The sequence below is a fragment of the Felis catus genome, chromosome B4, assembly GCF_018350175.1.
Source record: "Felis catus isolate Fca126 chromosome B4, F.catus_Fca126_mat1.0, whole genome shotgun sequence".
NCBI lineage: Eukaryota > Metazoa > Chordata > Mammalia > Carnivora > Felidae > Felis > Felis catus.
This window is the reverse complement of record NC_058374.1, coordinates 82565561-82580000: the sequence shown is the minus strand read 5'-3', so window position 1 is coordinate 82580000 and position 14440 is coordinate 82565561. Positions and strand designations below refer to the sequence as shown.

The 14440-nt window shown below is 40.7% G+C and overlaps 1 long non-coding RNA gene and 1 pseudogene across 2 annotated transcripts in view; both read left to right on the top strand.

Annotated features, from left to right (window-relative positions):
• Positions 1 to 13067, top strand: part of LOC123386613 — a 41944-nt gene extending 28877 nt beyond the window's left edge. For both annotated transcript variants that reach the window (XR_006600785.1, XR_006600787.1), the window contains one exon: positions 12676 to 13067. This is a non-coding gene — a long non-coding RNA (uncharacterized LOC123386613). The remainder of the gene's footprint in view (positions 1 to 12675) is intronic.
• Positions 9999 to 10794, top strand: LOC101085136 (annotated as a pseudogene).
• Positions 13068 to 14440: the final 1373 nt, after the last annotated feature.

Genomic DNA, 14440 nt, shown 5'->3' with positions numbered 1-14440 from the left:
ACTTTTTTTGTTGGGAGGTTTTGGTTACTGATTCATTATCTTTACCTGTTACAGGCCTGTTCAGATTTTATGATTTCTGCTTGAGTCAGTTTTGGTAATTCCTGTGTTTCTAGGGATTTTCCCATTTCACATAGGTAATCTAATTTGTTGGTGTACAATTGTTCGTAGTATTCTCTCACACTCCTTTTTATTTCTGTAAGTTTGGTAGTAATGTCTTCACTTTTACTTCTGATTTTAGTTATTTGTGTCTCTGTCTTAGACTAGCTGGCTAAGTTTTGTCAATTTTGTTATTTTCCACGAAGACATCAGGTTTCATCTATTCTATTATTTTTCTATTCTCTATCTCTGTTCTAATATTTATTGTTTCCTTCCTTCTGCTAGCTTTTTGTTTAGTTTGCTCTTCCTTTGCTGTATCTTCCTCTTCTTTTTAACCTGTAAATGGTGGAAGGTTCTAGAGTTTGTCCTTGAACTGTTTTACTATCTACTCTCACTTTCTAAGTTAGGAAAGGGGGAAGATCCAGCAAAGAGGACAGAGAGCAAATGTTCAGTGAGGTAGGAGGAAAACCAGAAAAGAAGTGTCTCAGAAGACAAGCAAAGAAAGACTTTTAGTTAGCAGGCACTGGGGCGCCTGGGTGGCTCAGTCGGTTAACTGTCCAACTTCCATTCAGATCATGATCTTGCAGTTCGTGGGTTTGAGCCTCACTTTGGGCTCTGTGCTGATAGCTCAGAGCCTGCTAGGATTCTGTGTCTCCCTCTCTCTCTGTCCCTCCCCGCCTCACACTCTGTTTCTCCCAAGAATAAATAAACATTAAAAAAAAGTAAAAAATATATAAGCAGGCACACATACTGCTGGGAGAGCAAGAAAGATGAAGATGGAGAATGGCCAGGGATTTGGTCACATATGGAGGTTTTTGATGACCCTAACAAGACAAATTTCTCTCACATGGTAGGGATTACACTTGATTTATAGTGTGTATAGTGAAGAGAGAAATGGAGAAACTATTGAAGACTATAAGGTTTTATCAAAAGAATTCAAGAGCCAACCTTAAGAGGCTTCCAATATAGCCATCCCAATTTAACAAAGATAATAACCACAATGTAACACATTAAATAGATTTAAATTCATGAGTTCATAATGTTACTTAAAAAAATACTAGTCATTGTAAGATGATAGGGTACCAATCCACTATTTTGAAAACTCTAGATAAAGTATCAAACATTTATCTTGCCTTTTCTTACATCTTATTTATTTTTGAGAGAGAGAGAGAGAGAGAGAGAGAGCACAAGTTCGGGAGAGGCAGAGAGAGAGGGAGACACAAAATCCGAAGCAGGCTCCAGGCTCTGAGCTGTCAGCACAGAGCCCCACGCGGGGCTCAAACCCACAAACCGTGAGATCATGACCTGAGCAGAAGTCTGACACCCAACTGACGGAGCCACCCAGGTGCCCCTATCTTGCCTTTTCAGCTACTACTCTGAGGGGAAGTTCTTCATTATAAAAATAAGTGAAGAAGGAATAATACAATGAGAATATCAGCACTTTGAGCAACAATAGAGAGATAACCAGATAGTATATGCCTCCTGATGTAAGAATTCACCACCATCTATAAAGTAGGCTTACTAAAATAACCAAATCCAGAGGCACCTGGTGGCTCAGTTGGTTAAGCACCTGACTTCAGCTCAGGCCACGATCTCGTGGTTTGAGAGTTCAAGCCCCATGTTGGGTTCTGTGCTGACAGCTCGGAGCCTGGAGCCTCCTTCAGATTCTTTGTCTCCCTCTCTCTCTGTGCCCCTTCCCCACTCACACTCTGTCTCTCTCTTTCTCTCTCTTTCAAAAATAAATAAACATAGAGGGCACCTGTTGGGATGAGCACTGGGTGTTGTATGGAAATCAATTTGACAATAAATTTCATATTAAAATAAATAAATAAATAAATAAATAAATAAATAAAATATATACACAGCAATAAAAAAAATAAAATGTGACTGCTAGAAAATTATAAATAAATAAACATTAAAAATTTTAAAAAATCAAATCTGAATCTTAGCCTCTCAATCCAATACCAATTTGCAAGAAATTCATAAAACAAAGGAAAGACACCACTTGGCAAAATCCAGAACATGGGAAATTCTATAGGATAACAATCTAGTTTCTTCAACAAATAAATTGCAAGAGAAAAATACTCCAGAAAATTAACTGATGATCGTTTATCTATTTCCCCTAAATATCTCCAGGATACAGAATGCCTGAAACAGTCATTACAGACAGGGTTGGGCCATTTATAAGAGTTAGAAAAAAAAATTTTTTTTTATGGTACGCCTGGGTGGCTCAGTTGGTTGAGCATCCAACTTCAGCTCAGGTCATGATCTCGCGGTTCATGAGTTTGAGTCCCACCTCAGGCTCAGAGCCTGGAGCCTGCTTGGAATTCTGTGGCTCTATCTCTCTGCCCCTCTCATGCTCTGTCTCTCACTGCTCTTAAAAATAAGTAAACGTAACTAAAAAATTTTTTAAAAATTTTAGTTAGAAATGCTTTTACTCTCTCTAAAAGCATACTAAATTTCTTTTTATAAAATTTAAAAATCTGTTTATATGTTTAAAATATATCTCAAAGGATTTATAAGAAACTGCCTATAAGAAAGGGAACTGAATGCAAGATATCAGTGTGCATCCTTTTGTACTTTTTACACTTTATTCATGTTTTATGTAGTCAAACATAAAATAATTGGAAAGGAAAGAAGGAGGGAAGGAGACAGGAAGGAAGAAAGGAAGAAAGAAGGAAGGAAGGGAGGAAAGAAAATCTTCAGACCTATTATGTTGCTCTGAAATATCTACCAAGTGGGCTTAGTTCTACCCTCTGGCTAATCCCCCTTCTATATAACAACTCTTCAGATCTTTGAATATATCTCTTTTCCACTTTATTTTTTTAGTGTTTACTTATTTTTGAGAGGGGGAGGGGCAGAGAGAGAGAGAGAGGAATAGAAGATCTGAAGCAGGCTTTGCACTGAGAACAGCAAGCCTGATGTGGGACTTGAACTCATGAACCACTAGATCACAACCTGAGCCAAAGTCAGATGCTCAAGTGACTAAGCCACCCAGGCATCCCTCTTTTCCACTTTAGTTTTCTTTTCTCCAGCTAAATGTTTCCACATACTCCCCTTATTCTTCAAGTTACTTAGTTAACCATCTCCTCTCTATTGCTCTGGCCTCTCTTAGCTGTACATGGTCCAGTTTGTCAATGTGTATAGCCCAGGACTGAATATCAGATTACAGGTGGGACTATCACTTAGCACATCCTAAAAACTATGTCCATAAATGGAAACAAAGAGTAAATAAAATGACTCAGCAATTCCATTGCTGGATGAAAACATACATCCCCACAAAAACTTGTACATGAATGTTTATAGCGGCATGATTCATCATAGCCAAAAGATGGTGAAGAAAACCAGAATACATCACCCCAAAATATGCTCTTTGACATAAAATTATTTTGAGCTAAAGGCAACTAAGAAGGAGCAAACACATAAAAAGCTCTCTCTCTAAAAAGGCAATTAAGAAGGAGCAAACAGGGGCGCCTGGGTGGCTGGTTAAGCGCCCGATTTCGGCTCAGGTCATGCTCTCACGGTTCGTGGGTTCGAGCCCTGCGTTGGGCTCTGTGCTGACAGCTCAGAGCCTGGGCCTGCTTCTGATTCTGTCTCTCTCTGTCTCTGCCTCTCCCTTACTCACGCTCTGTCTCTGTCTCTCAAAAATAAATAAATGTAAAAAAAAAAAAAAAAAGGAGCAAACACATAAAAAGCTCTTTCTCTCTCTCTAACCTCCTCCTTTTCTGCCTAAGGGCAGATATAAATTCTTTATTAGAGATGCTCTAGACTCTTATCAGCTCAGAGATGGCACCAGAGAAATCTGCAAACAAACCTTCCTCCCTTAGTTTCCTCCCATATGTTTACCTTCCTAGTTTGCTGTCCTTTGAACCGTAAAACTCTTTTCCTTCATCCTGTCATTTGTCCATAAATGTATTGCTCTTTGTTGAAGATGCTATATTAGCCAGAGTTCTAAGCTACCACTTTGAACTACTTTTCGCTGAGTTTTCTCTTCTGTGATGTGTGCTGCATGTATTAATAAGCTTGTTCGTTTTATCTTGTTAATCTATCTTTTTGTTAAAGAGCCCCAGCTGAGAACCTAAGATGGGTAAAATTTGCCTCTCCTACAATGGAAAAAACCAAAATGTCCATCAACAGAAAAATGCATAAACAAAATGTGGCATATCCAAACAATTAAATATTATTTGCCTATAAAAAGAACAGAGTACTGGGGTACCTGGGTGGCTCAGTCAGTTGAAAGTCCAACTTCAGCTCAGGTCATGATTTCACGGTTCCCGAGTTTGAGCCCCGAAATCATGCCCACTGCTGTCAGCACAAAGCCTGCTTTGGATCCTCTGTGCCCCCCTCTCTCTGCCCCTCCCCTGCTTGCGCTCTCTCTCTCTCCCCCAAAAAATAAATAAAATAAAATAAAATTAAATTAAATTAAAATAAAATAAAAAATAAAAAAAAGAACAGAGTACTGACACATATTTACAACTTGGATGAATGTTGAAAACACTTTGCTAAATAAACGGGGTGCCTGGGTGGCTCAGTCGGTTAAGCATCAGACTCTTGGTTTCAGCTCAGGTCATGATCTTGCAGTTCGTGAGTTGGAGCCCCACATCCAGCTCTATGCTGACAGTGTGGAGCCTGCTTGGGATTGTCTCTCTCCCTCTTTCTCTGCCCCTCCCCTGCTCTCTCTCTCTCAAAATAAATAAATTAAAAAAAAAAAAGAAAGAAAACATTACGCTAAATAAAGAAGGCAGTCAGAAAGGTCCATGTATTATGTGATTCCATTATTATTAAAGTCCAAAAAAGGGTAATCTATGGAGACAGAAAGTAGGTTAGTAGTTGCTTAGGGCTTAGGGAGGGGGGTGATGGGATAGAAGACTGATAGGCAATGGATACAGGGTTTCTTTTTTGAGGTGATGAAAATATTCCAAATTTGACTCCTGGATGGATGCACCGCAACTATTAATCTACTAAAAATTATTGAATTGTACACTTTAAATGGGTTAACTATATAATATGTGAATTATCTCTCAATGTAAATTTTTAAAACAAAAATTTTTAAAGGAATAAATTGGAGTGCCTGGGTAGCGCAGATGGTTAAGCATCCAACTCTTGATTTTGGCTCAGGTCATGATCTCATGGTTCATGGGATCAAGCCCCATGTTGGGCTCTGCGCTGACAGTGGGGAGCCTGCTTGGGAGTCTCTCTCCTTCTCTCGTTGCTCCTCCCCAACCCCCCTCAAAATAAATAAACTAAAAAAAGAACAAAATAAAAGGAATAAATTAACATCCTTAGTTTCATCACAGTATCACTTCATAATATGTTATTGCTAATTTGTCTTTCTGCAAGCTATTATTAAACCAGCCTATATTTGTTCATCAGTTATGAATTTGGGGCCTGAATGAATGAGCTTTCATTTATCTTGCCTAATTATCATCTTTTTCAGATTAATCATTTTTCTGGCCATTCTATTACCTTTTGGATTCTGATTATATTTTCCACTGTGCAAGTTATCTGAAAATCAGATCACTGTAATTCAATGTTTTATTTACCATGTATATTCAACTGCTGGATTATTGCCATTGATTCTAATCCCATCTCTAATTTTTATGTCCCAGAATCCATTCTCTGTACTGTAGTTTGTGATGTTAATAAAAAAGAAAGAAAGAAATCTCATCAGACCACTCCCTTACTTAAAATCTTTTTTTTTCCTTAAAAAAATTTTAAAGGGTTTTCATTGCCTTCAGGGTAAAGTACAATCTCCTTAAATGCTTTACAAAGCCCTAAACTGACCTGGCCCAATCGTCCAGCTTTATTTCTTACCAACAAGTTCTTTTTTTTTTTTTTAAGTAATCTCTACACCCAATGTGGGGTTTGAACTCACAATCCTGAGATCAAGAGTCACATGCCCTTCCGACTGAGCCAGCCCAGTGCCTCCTTTCTTAACAGTCCTTTATCCCACTTCCCGTATCTGCCACAAACTGACTCTTTTCTCTCAGCCTCCAAATATGCTGCTTTTGAAACATTTTTTCCTTAACAAATATTTGTTGAACCCCTACTATATTGCCAGGCACTATTCCTGAGCTCTTACGTCACTTACAGTCTAGGGAGAAACAGATCAGAGACAGTACACATATCATTATAACATGGAAGAAAACTACTAATAAAGCACAAGTAGGGTCCCAGACAAGGGTAATGGTGGGGGCGGGGGGACAGGTATGTGTGGTGGTGGTGGTGGTGGGGAGGGGAAATATCAGTGGAAGTGGCACCCTAGTTTTTGGGTTTCTCAAATCCCCACCAAAACAAAAAATAAAAACAAAGCAGAGCAACCAGTTGGCAAAACCAAAAATTCACGGGCAACATTTGCAACAAAACTAGGTGACCAGATATCACCACAAACCCCAAACTATTGAGCAGTGAGAACAAACTCCCAAAAGCCACAAGACCTGCTTGTTATGGGTGTTTATGCAGGAGAAACAGGAAGACACAGGGTGTCAGAGGGTTATGAGAACAGATGGAACAGATGGTCCAAACAACCAAGGGAAGGCATGGCAGGCCACTCTGACAAGAGTTAAAATGGAGAGAAGTTTTGCCCTCTCCAGTAGCAAGTCAATTGCTACATGTCAATATGGCCTAAAGAGGCAGGAACAACCTCATCCCTTTGAGCTCTCCAAACTGACCATCCCCGGCTCCCCCCCCCCTTTTTTTTTTAATGTTTATTTATTTTTGAGAGAGAGAGAGAGACAAAGCGCAAACAGGGGAGGGGCAGAGAGAGAGAGGGAGACAGAATCCGAAGCAGGCTCCAGGCTCCGAGCTATCAGCACAGAGGGGCTGATGTGGGGCTTGAACTCATAAACTGTGAGATCATGACCTGAGCCGAAGTCGGCTGTTTAACTGACTGAGCCACCCGAGGGCCCCTCAGGGCTCACTTTCAGGATAGGTCCCATACTGAAGAGAAACTGCTGAAAGAAAAATCAAACTTGATCAGGATAGGGACAGCAAAGACAAAGGAAGAGAAGGTCCAGATAAAGGCAGGGTAGGGGTATGAAGTCAGGAAATCTGAGAGCAAGCTGTATTTTTTTTTTTTAATTTTTTTTTTTTAACGTTTATTTATTTTTGGGACAGAGAGAGACAGAGCATGAACGGGGGAGGGGCAGAGAGAGGGGGAGACACAGAATCGGTAACAGACTCCAGGCTCTGAGCCATCAGCCCAGAGCCTGACGCGGGGCTCAAACCCATGGACCGTGAGATCGTGACCTGGCTGAAGTCGGACGCTTAACCGACTGAGCCACCCAGGCGCCCCGAGCAAGCTGTATTTTTTAACATTATCTCCAAACAACAGAAACAGGAGCTCTGTCAAAATAGGAAAGCTACCTGAACAAATCCTTCAGAAAAATTAAATTCAGCTAAAAATGAGCAACAGGAAGTGTCAGATTAAATCCTGTACAACAAACAAACAATAAATAAATGCTCTACAAAATTACTATACGAAAAAAAAGAATGGGGGCCACCTGGGTGGCTCAGTCGGTTAAGCATCCAACTCTTGACTTTGGCTCAGATCATGATCTCACACTTGGTGAGTTCAAGCCCCACATCAGGCTGTGCGCTGTACAGCCCAGAGCCAGCTTGGGATTCTATCTCCCCCCTTGCTCTCTGCCCCTCCCCCACTTGCTCTCGATCTCTCTCAAAATAAATAAAAAATAAACTAAAAAAAAAAAAAAAAGAAAAAAGAATGAAGAACAGAAAAATGTTTTTACAAAAAGAAAGCATGTCAGAGAGATATGCTCAGAAAGTAGAATATTATAACATTTTATTTCAAAATGAACTAAAAGACATCAAGAAAGTGATATGAGAAATGAAAGAATAACACAAATCAGAATATTAAAAAAACTAAAAAATGTTTGAAATGAGAGAACTCAAGGAAAAATTAGAAGTAAAAGAAAAAAACATTTAGAAATGAAGATGAAACTATAAGGAACACTAGAGCAAATAAACACAATAAATAATGCCTTAAAATTATCAAAGATGTGGGTCACTGTCTGGCTCAGTTGGTAGAGCATGTGACTCAGGTCTTGGGGTCATGAGCTTGAACCCCACTTTAGATGTAGAGTTTACCTAAAAGAAAAAAAAATTGAAGAGGAAACAATTTTAAAGTAAAAAAAAAAAAAATGAAGAAAGATGGTTCAAGAGAAAGTGACAAATAGTAAAGACATAGAAGATACAAAATTCTTGGCTCACCTTTTTATCCCCTTAGGCATCTTTCTTTGAGCATCTTCAAGAGCTCCACTAATAGGTTAATAGAAATCTCTGAAAAAGAAAACCAAAGCAAAGGCACACAAAAAAATGCCAAACAAAAGCAACCCAAAAGCTACTCAAGACTTTTCTGAAATTAAAATTTTCAAAACTAGGGGCACCTGGGTGGCTCAATCCATTAGGTGTCTGACTCTTGGTTTCAGCTCCAGTCATGATCTCACGGTATGTGGGTTTGAACCCCGAGACGGGCTCTATGCTGACAGTGTTGACACTGCAGGGGCTGCTTTGGATTCTCTCTCTCCCCCTCTGTCTCTGCCGCTCCCCACCTCTCTCTCTTTCTCAAAATAAATAAAATAAAATAAAAATTTAGGGGTGTCTCGGTGGTACAGTCGGTTAAGCATCTGACTATTGATCTTGGCTTGGGTCATGGTCTTGTGGTTCGTAGGTTGGAGCCCCACATTGGGCTTTGGGCTGATGGTGCAGAGCCTGCTTGGGATTGTTTCTGCTTCTCTCTACCCCTCCCCCACTTGTGTGCACTCTCTCTCTCTCTCTCTCTCAAAATAGATAAACTTAATTTTAAAAAATGTATTTAAAAAATTCAAAAAATTTTCAAAACTAGGAGCACCTGGGTGGCTTAGTCAGTTGAGCATTCAACTTTGGCCCAGGTCATGATCTTGTGATTCACCAGTTCAAGCTCCACTTCAGGCTCTGTGCTGACAGCTCAGAGCCTGGAGCCTGCTTCAGATTCTGTGTTTCCCTCTTTCTCTCTGCCCCTCTCCAGCTCACTGTCTCTCTCCCCCCAAAATAAATAAAAACATTAAAAAAATTTATTTTCAAAACTACATATTAAAAGAACATAGAGGGGCACCTGGGTGGCTCAGTCGGTTGGGCGGCCGACTTTGGCTCAGGTCATGATCTCGCGGTCCGTGAGTTCGAGCCCCGAGTCGGGCTCTGTGCTGACAGCTCAGAGCCTGGAGCCTGTTTCAGATTCTGTGTCTCCCTCTCTCTGACCCTCCCCCGTTCATGCTCTGTCTCTCTGTCTCAAAAATAAATAAAACATTAAAAAAAATTAAAAATGAAATAAAATAAAAGAACATAGAGAGGTGGGAATGCAAGCTGGTGCAGCCACTCTGGAAAACAGTATGGAGGTTCCTCAAAAAACTAAAAATAGAACTATCCTACCACCCAGCAATTGCACCACTAGGTATTTATCCAAGGGATACAAGTGTGCTGTTTTGAAGGGACACATGCACCCCCATGTTTATAGCAGCACTAGCAACAATAGCCAAAGTATGGAAAGAGCCCAAAGGTCCATCGATGGATGAATGAATAAAGAAGATGTGGTATATATATACAATGGAGTATTATTCGGCAATCAAAAAGGATGAAATCTTGCCATTTGCAACTATGTGGATGGAACTGGAGGGTGTTATGCCAAGTGAAATTAGTCAGAAAGACAAAAATCATATGACTTCACTCATGAGGACTTTAAGAGACAAAACAGATGAACGTAAGGGAAGGGAAACAAAAAGAATATAAAAACAGGGAGGGGGACAAAACAGAAGAGACTCATAAATATGGAGAACAGACTGAGGGTTACTGGAGGGGTTGTGGGAGGGGGGATGGGCTAAATGGGTAAGGGGCACTAAGGAGTCTACTCCTGAAATCATTGTTGCACTATATGCTAGCTAATTTGGATGTAAATTTAAAAAATAAATAAATAAAATTAAAAATAAATAAATAAAAGAACATAGAGAGGGTAAGAATGGAGGCTCAAATTCCAATTGTGGCCATCATTTCCACTCTGGGAATAGCCCGAAACAGCAGGAAGAGGCCAGCCAGTCCTTCCAAGGGCAGCAGCTCGGGGGTTACAACGCCAGGAAGAAGAAAAAAAGTGTCTGCTTCCAGCTTTAGGTGGGGTATTAGCAGGGAAGCTGTGAGTGAAAATAAAGTGGTGCGCTCTGATTTCAGTACAGGACCTATGGAAAAAGCTGCCAAGCCATTGCCATTTAAGGATCCAAACTCTGTGTGCACTCTGGCCATGGTGGCGCGGTAGCTGGCAAGAACAGAACCTGGAAGAACCTGAAACAAATTCTCGCTTCTGAAAGGGCATTGCTGTGGCAACGGAAGGATCCTAACTACTTCAGTATTGATTGATGCTCCTCCATCCTTTAAACCAGCTAAGCTATTCTGATGGTTCAGGTCTTCTTGCCAACTACTCTGACCCCCCAGATAAAGCACCATTGAAGAATTTTCCTATATTTGGAAGCTGCCATCCGACATCATCACTGGTTAAACTGACCCTGAAGAAGGCCACAAGCATCGTTTCCTGAGCCTTGAAAAATGGAGACGAAGTGGGAAACCGTTTCAAAGGCAAACTTTGCACTCATGGTTTTGTTTCATGGAAATAAATGTATTCTGCTGTCAATCTGGAAATGTCAGTGCTCTGCCTTGGAAAAAGTGTTTGGCTTTAAGGTTTTTTTTTCCCATTTTCCCTCCAAGGGAGGGATTTCCTGTTGAATGAAATTATACTTCAGAGGCATCTGGCTGGCTCAGTTGGTAGAGCGTGCAACTCTTGGTCTCGGGGTTGTGAGTTCGAGCACCACATCTGGTGTAGAGATCACTTAAAAAATAAAATCTTTAGAGGCGCCTGGGTGGCTCAGTCAATTAAGTGTCTGACTTCTTTTTTTTTTTTTTTTTTTTTTTGAGTGGATTCTTTCTTTCAGAGAGAGGGCGCAAGTGAGTGAGGAGAGAGAGAGAATTCCACAAGGGGCAGAGACAGAGAGAGAAGCAAGCTCATTTGAAGTGGGGCTCAAGCTCACCCAAAGCAAGTCTGAACTCACGAACCATGAGATCATGACCTGAGCCAAAGTCAGATGCTTAACTGACTGAGCCACCCAGGCGCCCAAGTGTCTGACTCTTGATATCTGCTCAGATCATTATTTTATGGTCGTGGGATCAAGAGCCGTGTCAGGCTTGTGCTAAGCTTGGAACCTACTTGGGAAACTCTCTCTGCCCCTTAACTGTTCTCTCTCTCAAAATAAATAAGTAAACTTAAAAATAAATAAATAAAATATTTAGGTGCACCTGTGTGACTCAGTCGGTTGGGCGTCCAACTCCTGATTTCAGCTCAGGTCATGATCTCATGGTTCATGGGATCAAGCCTCTCATCGGGCTCTGTGCTCTCAGTGCAGAGCTTGCTTGGGATTCTCTCTCCCTCTCTGTCCCTCCTGCATGCTCTCACTCTCTCTCTCATTCTCTCAAAATAAGTAAATAAACAATAAAAACAAAAACAAAGCAAAAAAATGAAATCTTAAAAAAATATTTTTTAATTATATTTCAGTTGTTGACTCAAGTATAATCATTTGACAAGAAAAAAAAAAAAGAATATAGAAGGCACCTAAAAATATTGACCTACAATGACTAACACCAACACATATTCTAGTAAATTTAAAGACTTTAAAGAAAAAAAATCCTTTGACCAGACAAAAAGAGCATAGACTCATAAGGGTCAAATTAGATACTTGTCAGATGCTTTGACAGCAATGTTTTATGCAAGAAGAAAAGGAAGTTAATGTATTTTAAATATTTAAGACAAGGACATGTGAGCCAAAGCAAACTAAACTTCAACTATAATGGACACAGACAAATTATTATCAATATGCAGGAACTCAGGGAATATTGTTCCCATGAGTCCTCCCTAAGAAGCCCACTGGAGAACGCACTTCAGACAACCAGTCTGGAGAGACATCAACATACGGGCTCTAAGTAAACATTATTAATTACTTATTAATTACTTATAGAACTGAGACTAAATGAAGGTTCAAAGAGAAAGTATAGTATATAAAGGCCATATGATCTAACAGTGTAGATATTATAACCATAAAGAAATAGGGGCACCTGGGTGGCTCAGTTGGTTAAGCGTCCAACTTCAGCTCAGGTCATGATCTCACAGTTGGTGGATTCGAGCCCCACATCGGGCTCTGTGCTGACAGCTTGGAGCCTGGATCCTGTTTTAGATTCTGTGTCTCCCTCTTTCTCTGCCCCTCCCCCACTCATGCTCTGTCTGTCTCACTCTCTCTCCCTCTCAAAAATAAACATTAAAAAAATAAAAACAAAAAGAAATGGGAGGAGAATGGGGACAGTATTTGCAAAAAAAAAAAAAAAGTACTGGTTTTCAGGAATCATAATTGATGGAGGTAGTATTACTAGTCATTCTGAGACTATTTCATGTATAATATGGGTTAAAGCAAATGAGTAACTCTGAAATATTCCAATTCTCTCATTTCTGTGCCCTTTAAAAAACCATGTTTTTTTGTTTTTTTTTTTTTAAAGAAGTCCAAGAATGCTGAGCTCCTGGCCTCTGAGTGGGGGTCCACCACCTGGATTGGGAAGTTCTGGAGACTGAATTTATGGCACAAAGCACTGACTCCACACTCAGCTCTCAGGGGCAGCAGGTTGGAGCTTCAGAGCGCAGCCCCCACCCGTTCTGCCCAGAATCCGACACCACCTGCCAAGATGTGGCCGGATGGTACACACCAGTCCTGGTACATGGGGTCACCATGGTTGGAGACACTTTCCCAAGAAGCTGCCCTGATCCTATAACCAGGCCCTTCTCTCTGACATGAAGAAGCTTACATGAGGCACAGGGTTTGGTTGGCTGGAGACATTATTATTATTATTATTATTATTATTATTGTTTATTTTTGAGAGAGAGAGAGCACGCGTGAACGCACAAGTGGGGTAGGGGTAGAGAGAGAGGGTAAGAATTCCAAGCAGGCTCTCTGCTGTCAGCACAGAGTCTGCCGAGGGGCTTAAACTCACAAACCTGTGAGATCGTGACCTGAGCCAAGATCAAGAGTCAGACACTTCACTGACTGAGCCACCCAGGCGCCGTAAGGAGGTTTTTGATACAATAAGTTTGTTTCATTGTTTTTTTTTTTTTTTTTTTTTTTTCAATGCTGGAATCATCTCCAATTTGGTCATTATTTTGGCCAGAGCAAAATACCAGGTGAAATTTTGAAAAGAAAGAAAACTGTCCTATTAGGGATTAAAAGACAGTCAGGGCTCACCATTTCTGTAAATCTTCTATGACTTGAGTTGATGTGGAATTCATATGGAGGATGAACATGCCATTTGCCCTGTAATGCAGGGCTGGCTTTACAGGCTGGCAATTTGTGCAATCATGCAGTCACTTAGCAGGGCCCGTGCTGGGGCGTCTGGCTGTGTCAGTAGGAAGAGCAAGCAACTATTGAACTGGGGGTTCTGAGTTTGAGCTCCACGTTGGGTGCCGATTACTAGAAAAAAATAAATAATAATAATAAAGAAGAGAAATTCCAAGCAGGCCAGGAATCCCAAGCAGGAGCCAGACATAGGGCTTGATCCTACAATCCTGGGATTATGAGCTGAGCTGAAATCAAGAGTTAGACACTTGACCCAGACACCCTGGTTCATTATAATATTTAAAAGCTTTATTGAGGTATAACTGACATACAATAAATTGCAAGTGTATAAGTTGATAAGCTCTGACATATGTATTTAAAACTATCATTACACTCAAGATAATGAACATATCTATGACCCCCAAAGTTTCCTTTGGAGCACTCATTTCTTTTTTTTAATAGTTTTTTAATGTTTATTTATTTATTTTGAGAGGGAGAGGGAGGTAGCAAGCATGCAGAGAGAGAGGGCGAGAGAGAATATTAATCAGGCTCTGCCTGCCCAACATGGGGCTTGAACTCACGAACTGTGAAATCATGACCTGAACTGAAATCAAGAGTCCTACGTTTAACCAACTGAACCATCTAGGTGCCCCTCAGGAGCACTCATTTCTAATGCATCACTTGAGTATGGCTACTTTTGGGGGCAACTGCTCACTGGGGTGGACCATCTGGTGTGGGCGGCCCAATGGTGGCAGTGGTGCTGCCTTAGTGGTGGTTATGGGGGCTGCCACTTACTCTCTCAGATTTCACTTATGGCTAGTTCCTTCTCATTTTGGGCACCAACCAGGATGTTACTCTCAGAAGGCCTCTCTGACACCTCCAAATAAGAGTGGATGCTTCTTCTGTGCTCTCCCATTGCACCTACTCTATCATTGGTC